General features: G+C 46.0%; 1 protein-coding gene across 1 annotated transcript in view; it reads right to left on the bottom strand.

Annotated features, from left to right (window-relative positions):
* Positions 1-234, bottom strand: part of LOC121275042 (tumor protein p63-regulated gene 1-like protein) — a 124682-nt gene extending 124448 nt beyond the window's left edge. The window contains exon 1 of the mRNA XM_041182433.1: positions 1-234. This exon is cut by the window's left edge and continues 674 nt beyond it. The gene's annotated coding sequence lies outside the window, so the exon portion shown is untranslated.
* Between the last annotated feature and the right edge of the window lie 6854 nt (positions 235-7088).

Below are 7088 nucleotides of genomic sequence, written 5' to 3'. Positions count from 1 at the left end.
CCCAACTTGGGGGACGGGGGGGGGGTCACGGACTCTCCCAACTTGGGGGACGGGGGTCACGGACTCTCCCAACTTGGGGGACGGGGGTCACGGACTGTCTCACTCGGATGACCGGGGTCACGGACTCACCCAACTGGAGCGAACTGGGGCTCACGGACTCTCCCACTCGGATGACGGGGGTCGAAGGTCCTCGAACCGGCAGGTCAGGGGTCGTGGGCTGTTCCACCAGGGTGGGCGGGCGGGCGGGCACAGGGAGACCTCCAGCTGGGGATCGGGGTGACCCGGGCACTCCCGCCTCAGCCCAGGCTTTGGGGCCGGGCTGCTCCACCACGTGGGGCAGCGCCGGGTGGGAGTGGGGGACGGTGGGGGGGTGGGGGGGGGTGGGGTGGGGGGGTGAGGTGGCAGGGGGCCTGTCCTATTCCCTGGACGGGCTGGGAGGGGCTCTCCGGTTGCGGGCGAGGGAACTCCGTCCAACGCCAGGGATGGCGGAGAATCCAGGAAGTGTCGGGAGCTACGAGCGGACACGCCCAGAAACACCTGACACCACCTGAACAACCCGAAAAACAGGACACGGTTACCCAGCAACCACCTGTCACAACAGAGGCCCCCGGGGGGGAGAAAACAGGAAAACACGGACAGGGAGAGAGAGAGACAGAGAGAGAGAGACAGAGAGAGAGAGAGAGACAGAGAGAGAGAGAGAGAGAAAGAGAGAGACAGACAGAGAGACAGAGATGGAGAGAGAGACAAACAGACAGAGAGACAGAGAGAGAGAGAGAAAGAGAGAGATAGAGACGGAGAGAGAGATACAGAGAGAGAGACACAGAGGGAGAGAGAGATAAAGAGAGAGACACAGAGAGAGAAAGAGAAAGAGAGAGACAGACAGAGAGACAGAGAGAGAGAGAGAGACAAACAGACAGAGAGAGAGAGAAAGAGAGAGATAGAGAGGGAGAGAGGGATACAGAGAGAGAGACACAGAGAGAGAGAGAGAGACAGAGACAGAGAGAGAGAGGGAGAGATAGAGAGAGAGAGACAGAGAGAGAGAGAGAGAGACAGAGAGAGAGAGAGAGATACAGAGATAGAGAGTTCTATAGGTGTTCCAGTTTAGGGGATACAAGACTAATTAGGACCTGTCCTCTTATTAGCCAGTTTTACTGGTGTTGCAGTTTCGGCGATACAAGACCAGTTCGGACCAGTAATCTTATTCCCCAGTTTTACTGTTTTTCCAGATTAGGGGAAACAAGAACAGTTCGGACCAGTAATATTATTCCCCAGTTTTATTGGTGTTCCAGTTTAGGGGATACAAGACCAGTTCGGACCAGTAATATTATTCCCCTGTTTTATTGGTGTTCCAGTTTAGGGGCTATAAGACCAGTTCAGACCAGTACTCTTATTCCCCAGATTCACTGGTGTTCCAGTTTAGGGGATACAAGACCAGTTCGGACAAGTACTCTTATTTCCCAGTTTTACTGGTGTTCCAGTTTAGGGGATACAACACCACTTCGGAACACTACTCTTATTACCGATTTCTACTGATTTTCCGATTTACGGGGAAACTAGACCAGTTCAGACCAGTACTCTTAATCCCCAGTTTTACTCGTTTTCCAGATTAGGGGAATCAAGACCATTTCGGACCAGTACTCTTATTTCCCAGATTTACTGGTGTTCCAGTTTAGGGGATACAAGAATAGTTCGGACCAGTACTCTTATTTCGCAGTTTTACTGGTGTTCCAGTTAAGGAGATGCATAAACATTTTGGACCAGTACTCTTATTACCCTGTTTTACTGGTGTTCAATTTTAGGGGATACAAGACAAGTTCGGAACAGTAATCTTTTGCCCCAATTTTACTGGTGTTCCAGATTAGTAGATGCAAGACCAGTTCGGACCAGTAATTGAATTCCGCAGTTTTTCTGGTGTTCCAGTTTAGGGGATACAAGACCAGTTCAGACCAGTACTCTTATTCCCCAGTTTTACTGGTGTTCCAGTTTCGGGGATACAAGACCAGTTCGGACCAGTACTTTTATTTCCCAGTTTTACTGTTGTTCCAGTTTATGGGATACAAGACCAATTCAGACCAGTACTCTTATTCCCCAGTTTTAGTGGCGTTCCAGTTTATGGGATACAAGAACAGTTCAGAGCAGTACTCTTATTTCCCAGTTGTACTTGTGATCCAGTTGAGGGGATACAAGACCAGTTCGGACCAGTACTCTTATTCCCCAGTTGTACTGGCGTTCCAGTTTAACGGACACAAGACCAGTTCGGACCAGTTCTCTTATTCCCCAGTATTCCTGGTGTTCCAGTTTAGGGGATACAACACTCGTTCGGACCAGTACTCTTATTTCGCAGTTTTACTGGTGTTCCAGTTAAGGAGATGCATAAACGTTTCGGACCAGTACTCTTATTACCCTGTTTTACTGGTGTTTAATTTTAGGGGATACAAGACAAGTTCGGAACAGTAATCTTTTGCCCCAATTTTACTGGTGTTCCAGTTTAGTAGATGCAAGACCAGTTCGGACCAGTAATTGAATTCCGCAGTTTTTCTGGTGTTCCAGTTTAGGGGGTACAAGACCAGTTCGGACCAGTACTCTTATTCCCAGTTTTACTGGTTTTCCAGTTTTGGGGATACAAGACCAGTTCGGACCAGTACTCTTATTCCCAGTTTTACTGGTTTTCCAGTTTTGGGGATACAAGACCAGTTCAGACCAGTACTTTTATTTCCCAGTTTTACTGTTGTTCCAGTTTATGGGATACAAGACCAATTCAGACCAGTACTCCTATTCCCCAGTTTTAGTGGCGTTCCAGTTTAGGGGATACAAGAAGAGTTCAGACCAGTACTCTTATTTCGCAGTTTTACTGTTGTTCCAGGTTATGGGATACAAGACCAGTTCGGACCAGTACTCTTATTCCCCAGTTTTACTTGTGTTCCACTTTGGGGGTACAAGATTAATTCGGACCAGTCCTCTTATTCCCCAGTCTTACTGGCGTTCCAGTTTATGGGATACAAGACCAGTTCAGACCCGTACTCTTATTTCCCAGTTTTACTTGTGTTCCAGTTTAGGGGATACAAGATTAATTCGGACCAGTACTCTTAGTCCCCAGTTGTAATGGTGTTCCAGTTTAACGGATACTAGACCAGTTCAGACAGTGCTCTTATTCCCCAGTTTTACTGGCAATCCAGTTTAGGGGATACAAGACCCATTCGGACCTGTACTCTTATTCGCCTGTTTTACTGGTGTTCCAGTTTCAGGGATACAAGACCAATGCGGACCAGTACTCTTATTCCCAGTTTTACTGGTTTTCCAGTTTAGGGGATACAAGACCAGTTCGGACCAGTACTCTTATTCCCCAATTTTACTGGTGTTCCAGTTTAGGGGATACAAGTCTAGCGCGGACCAGTTCTCTTATTTCCCAGTATTCCTGGTGTTCCAGTTTAGGGGACACAAGAGCAGTTCGGACCAGTACTCTTATTTCCCAGTTGTACTGGTGATCCAGTTGAGGGGATACAAGACCAGTTCGGACCAGTACTCTTATTCCCCAGTTGTACTGGTGTTCCAGTTTAGGGGATACAAGACTAGCGCGGTCCAGTTCTCTTAATATCCAGTTTTACTGGTGTTCCAGTTAAGGGGATACAACACCAGTTCAGACCAGTAATATTATTCCCCAGTTTTACTGGTGTTCCAGTTTAGGGGATATAAGACCAGTTCAGACCAGTACTCTTATTGCCCAGTTTTACTGGTGTTCCAGTTTAGGGGATATAAGACCAGTTCAGACCAGTTCTCTTATTCCCCAGATTCACTGGTGTTCCAGTTTAGGGGATACAAGACCACTTCGGACAAGTACTCTTATTTCCCAGTTTTACTGGGGTTCCAGTTTAGGGGATACAACACCACTTCGGAACACTACTCTTATTACCGATTTCTACTGATTTTCCGTTTTACGGGGAAACTTGACCAGTTCAGACCAGTACTCTTATTACCCAGTTTTACTGGTGTTCCAGTTTAGGGGATACAAGACTAGTTCGGACCAGTACTCTTGTTTCGCAGTTTTACTGGTGTTCCAGTTTAGGAGATACATAAACATTTCGGACCAGTACTCTTATTACCCTGTTTTACTGGTGTTCCATTTCAGGGGATACAAGACAAGTTCGGAACAGTAATCTTTTTCCCCAATTTTACTGGTGTTCCAGTTTAGGAGATGCAAGACCAGTTCGGACCAGTAATTGAATTCCGCAGTTTTTCTGGTGTTCCAGTTTAGGGGATACAAGAACCGTTTGGACCAGTACTCTTATTCCCCAGTTTTACTGGAATTCCAGTTTCGGGGATACAAGACCAGTTCGGACCAGTACTCTTATTCCCCAGTTTTACTGGTGTTCCAGTTTAGGGGATACAAGACCAATTCGGACCTGTACTCGTATTCCCCTGTTTTACTGGTGTTCCAGTTTATGGGATACAGGACCAATTCGGACCAGTACTCTTATTACCCAATTTTATTGGTGTTCCAGTTTAGGTATACAAGACCAGTTCGGACCAGTACTCTTATTCACCAACTTTCATGGTGTTCCAGTTTAGGGGCTACAAGACCAGTTCAGACCAGTACTCTCATTCCCCAGTTGTACTGGTGATCCATTTGAGGAGATACAAGACCAGTTCGGACCAGTACTCTTATTCCCCAGTTTTACTGGCGTTCCAGTTAACGGGATACAAGACCAGTTCAGACCAGTACGCTTATTCCCCAATTTTACTGGTGTTCCTGTTGAGGGGAAACAAGACCAGTTCGGACCATTTCTCTTATTCCCCAGTATTACTGGTGTTCCAGTTTAGGGGATACAAGACCAGTTCAGACCAGTACTCTTATTCCCCAGTTGTATTGATGTTCCAGTTTAGGGGATACAAGACTTGCGCGGACCAGTTCTCTTATTACCCAGTATTCCTGGTGTTCCAGTTTAGGGGACACAAGAGCAGTTCGGACCAGTACCCTTATTCCCCAGTTGTACTGGTGTTCCAGTTTAGGGGATACAAGACTAGCGCGGTCCAGTTCTCTTAATATCCAGTATTCCTGGTGTTCCAGTTTAGGGGATACAAGACCAGTTCGGACAGTACTCTTATTCCCCAGTTTTACTGGTGTTCCAGTTTAGGGGATTCAAGACCAGTTCAGACCAGCACTCTTATTCCCCAGTTTTACTGGTGTTCCAGTTTAGGGGATACAAGACCAATTCGGACCAGTACTCGTATTACCCAGTTTTATTGGTGTTCCGGTTTAAAGGATACTAGACCAGTTCGGACCAGTAATATTATTCCCCAGTTTTACTGGTGTTCCAGTTTAGGGGATACAAGACCAATTCGGACCAGTACTCGTATTACCCAGTTTTATTGGTGTTCCGGTTTAAAGGATACTAGACCAGTTCGGACAGTACTCTTATTCCCCTGTTTTACTGGTGATCCAGTTTAGGGGATACAAGACCCAGTTCAGACCAGTACTCTTATTCCCCTGTTTTACTGGTGTTCCAGTTTAGGGGATACAAGACCCAGTTCGGACCAGTACTCTTATTGCCCAGATATACTGATTTTCCAGTTTAGGGGATATAAGACCAGTTCAGACCTGTACTCTTATTTCGCAGTTTTACTGGTGTTCCAGTTTAGGGGATACAAGACCAATTCGGACCAGTACTCGTATTACCCAGTTTTATTGGTGTTCCGGTTTAAAGGATACTAGACCAGTTCGGACCAGTAATATTATTCCCCAGTTTTACTGGTGTTCCAGTTTAGGGGATACAAGACCAATTCGGACCAGTACTCGTATTACCCAGTTTTATTGGTGTTCCGGTTTAAAGGATACTAGACCCAGTTCGGACAGTACTCTTATTCCCCTGTTTTACTGGTGATCCAGTTTAGGGGATACAAGACCCAGTTCAGACCAGTACTCTTATTCCCCTGTTTTACTGGTGTTCCAGTTTAGGGGATACAAGACCCAGTTCGGACCAGTACTCTTATTGCCCAGATATACTGATTTTCCAGTTTAGGGGATATAAGACCAGTTCAGACCTGTACTCTTATTTCCCAGTTTTACTGGTGTTCCAGTTTAGGGGATACAAGACCATTTCAGACCAGTACTCTTATTACCCAGTTTTACTGGTGTTCCAGTATAGGTATACAAGACCAGTTCAAACCTGTACTCTTATTCCGCAGTTTTACTGGTGTTCCAGTTTAGGTATACAAGACCAGTTCGGACCAGTACTCTTATTCACCAATTTTCATGGTGTTCCAGTTTAGGGGATACAAGACCAGTTCAGACCAGTACTCTTATTCCCCAGATTCACTGGTGTTCCAGTTTAGGGGATACAAGACCACTTCGGACAAGTACTCTTATTCCCAGTTTTACTGGTGCTCCAGTTTAGGTGATACAAGAACAGTTCAGACCAGTACTTTTATATCCCAGTTTTACTGTTGTTCCAGTTTAGGGGATACAAGACCAATTCAGACCAGTACTCTTATTCCCCAGTTTTACTGGCGTTCCAGGTTAGGGGTTACAAGAACAGTTCAGAGCAGTACTCTTATTTCGCAGTATTACAGGTCTTCCTGTTTAGGGAATACATGACCAGTTCAAACCAGTACTCTTATTTCGCTGTTTTACTGGTGTTCCAGTTTAGGGGATACGAGACCATTTCGGTCCAGTACTCTTATTTCGCAGTTTTACTGGTGTTCCAGGTTATGGGATACAAGACCAGTTCAGACCAGTCCTCTTATTCCCCAGTATTACTGGCGTTCCAGTTTACGGGATTCAAGACCAGTTCAGACCCGTACTCTAATTCCCAGTTTTACTGGTGTTCCAGTTTAGGGGATACAAGACTTGCGCGGACCAGTTCTCTTATTACGCAGTATTGCTGGTGTTCAGGTTTAGGGGATACAAGACCAGTTCAGACCAGTACTCTTATTCCCCAGTTTTACTGGTGTTCCAGTTTATGGGATACAAGACCAGTTCGGAACATTACTCTTATTTCCGAATTCTGCTGATTTTCCGATTTACGGGGAAACTTGACCAGTTCGGACCAGTACTCTTAATCCCCAGTTTTACTCGTTTTCCAGTTTAGGGG

Source organism: Carcharodon carcharias (genome assembly GCF_017639515.1).
Source record: "Carcharodon carcharias isolate sCarCar2 chromosome 40 unlocalized genomic scaffold, sCarCar2.pri SUPER_40_unloc_6, whole genome shotgun sequence".
Taxonomy (NCBI): domain Eukaryota; kingdom Metazoa; phylum Chordata; class Chondrichthyes; order Lamniformes; family Lamnidae; genus Carcharodon; species Carcharodon carcharias.
This window is presented reverse-complemented; position numbering and strand designations above follow the sequence as displayed.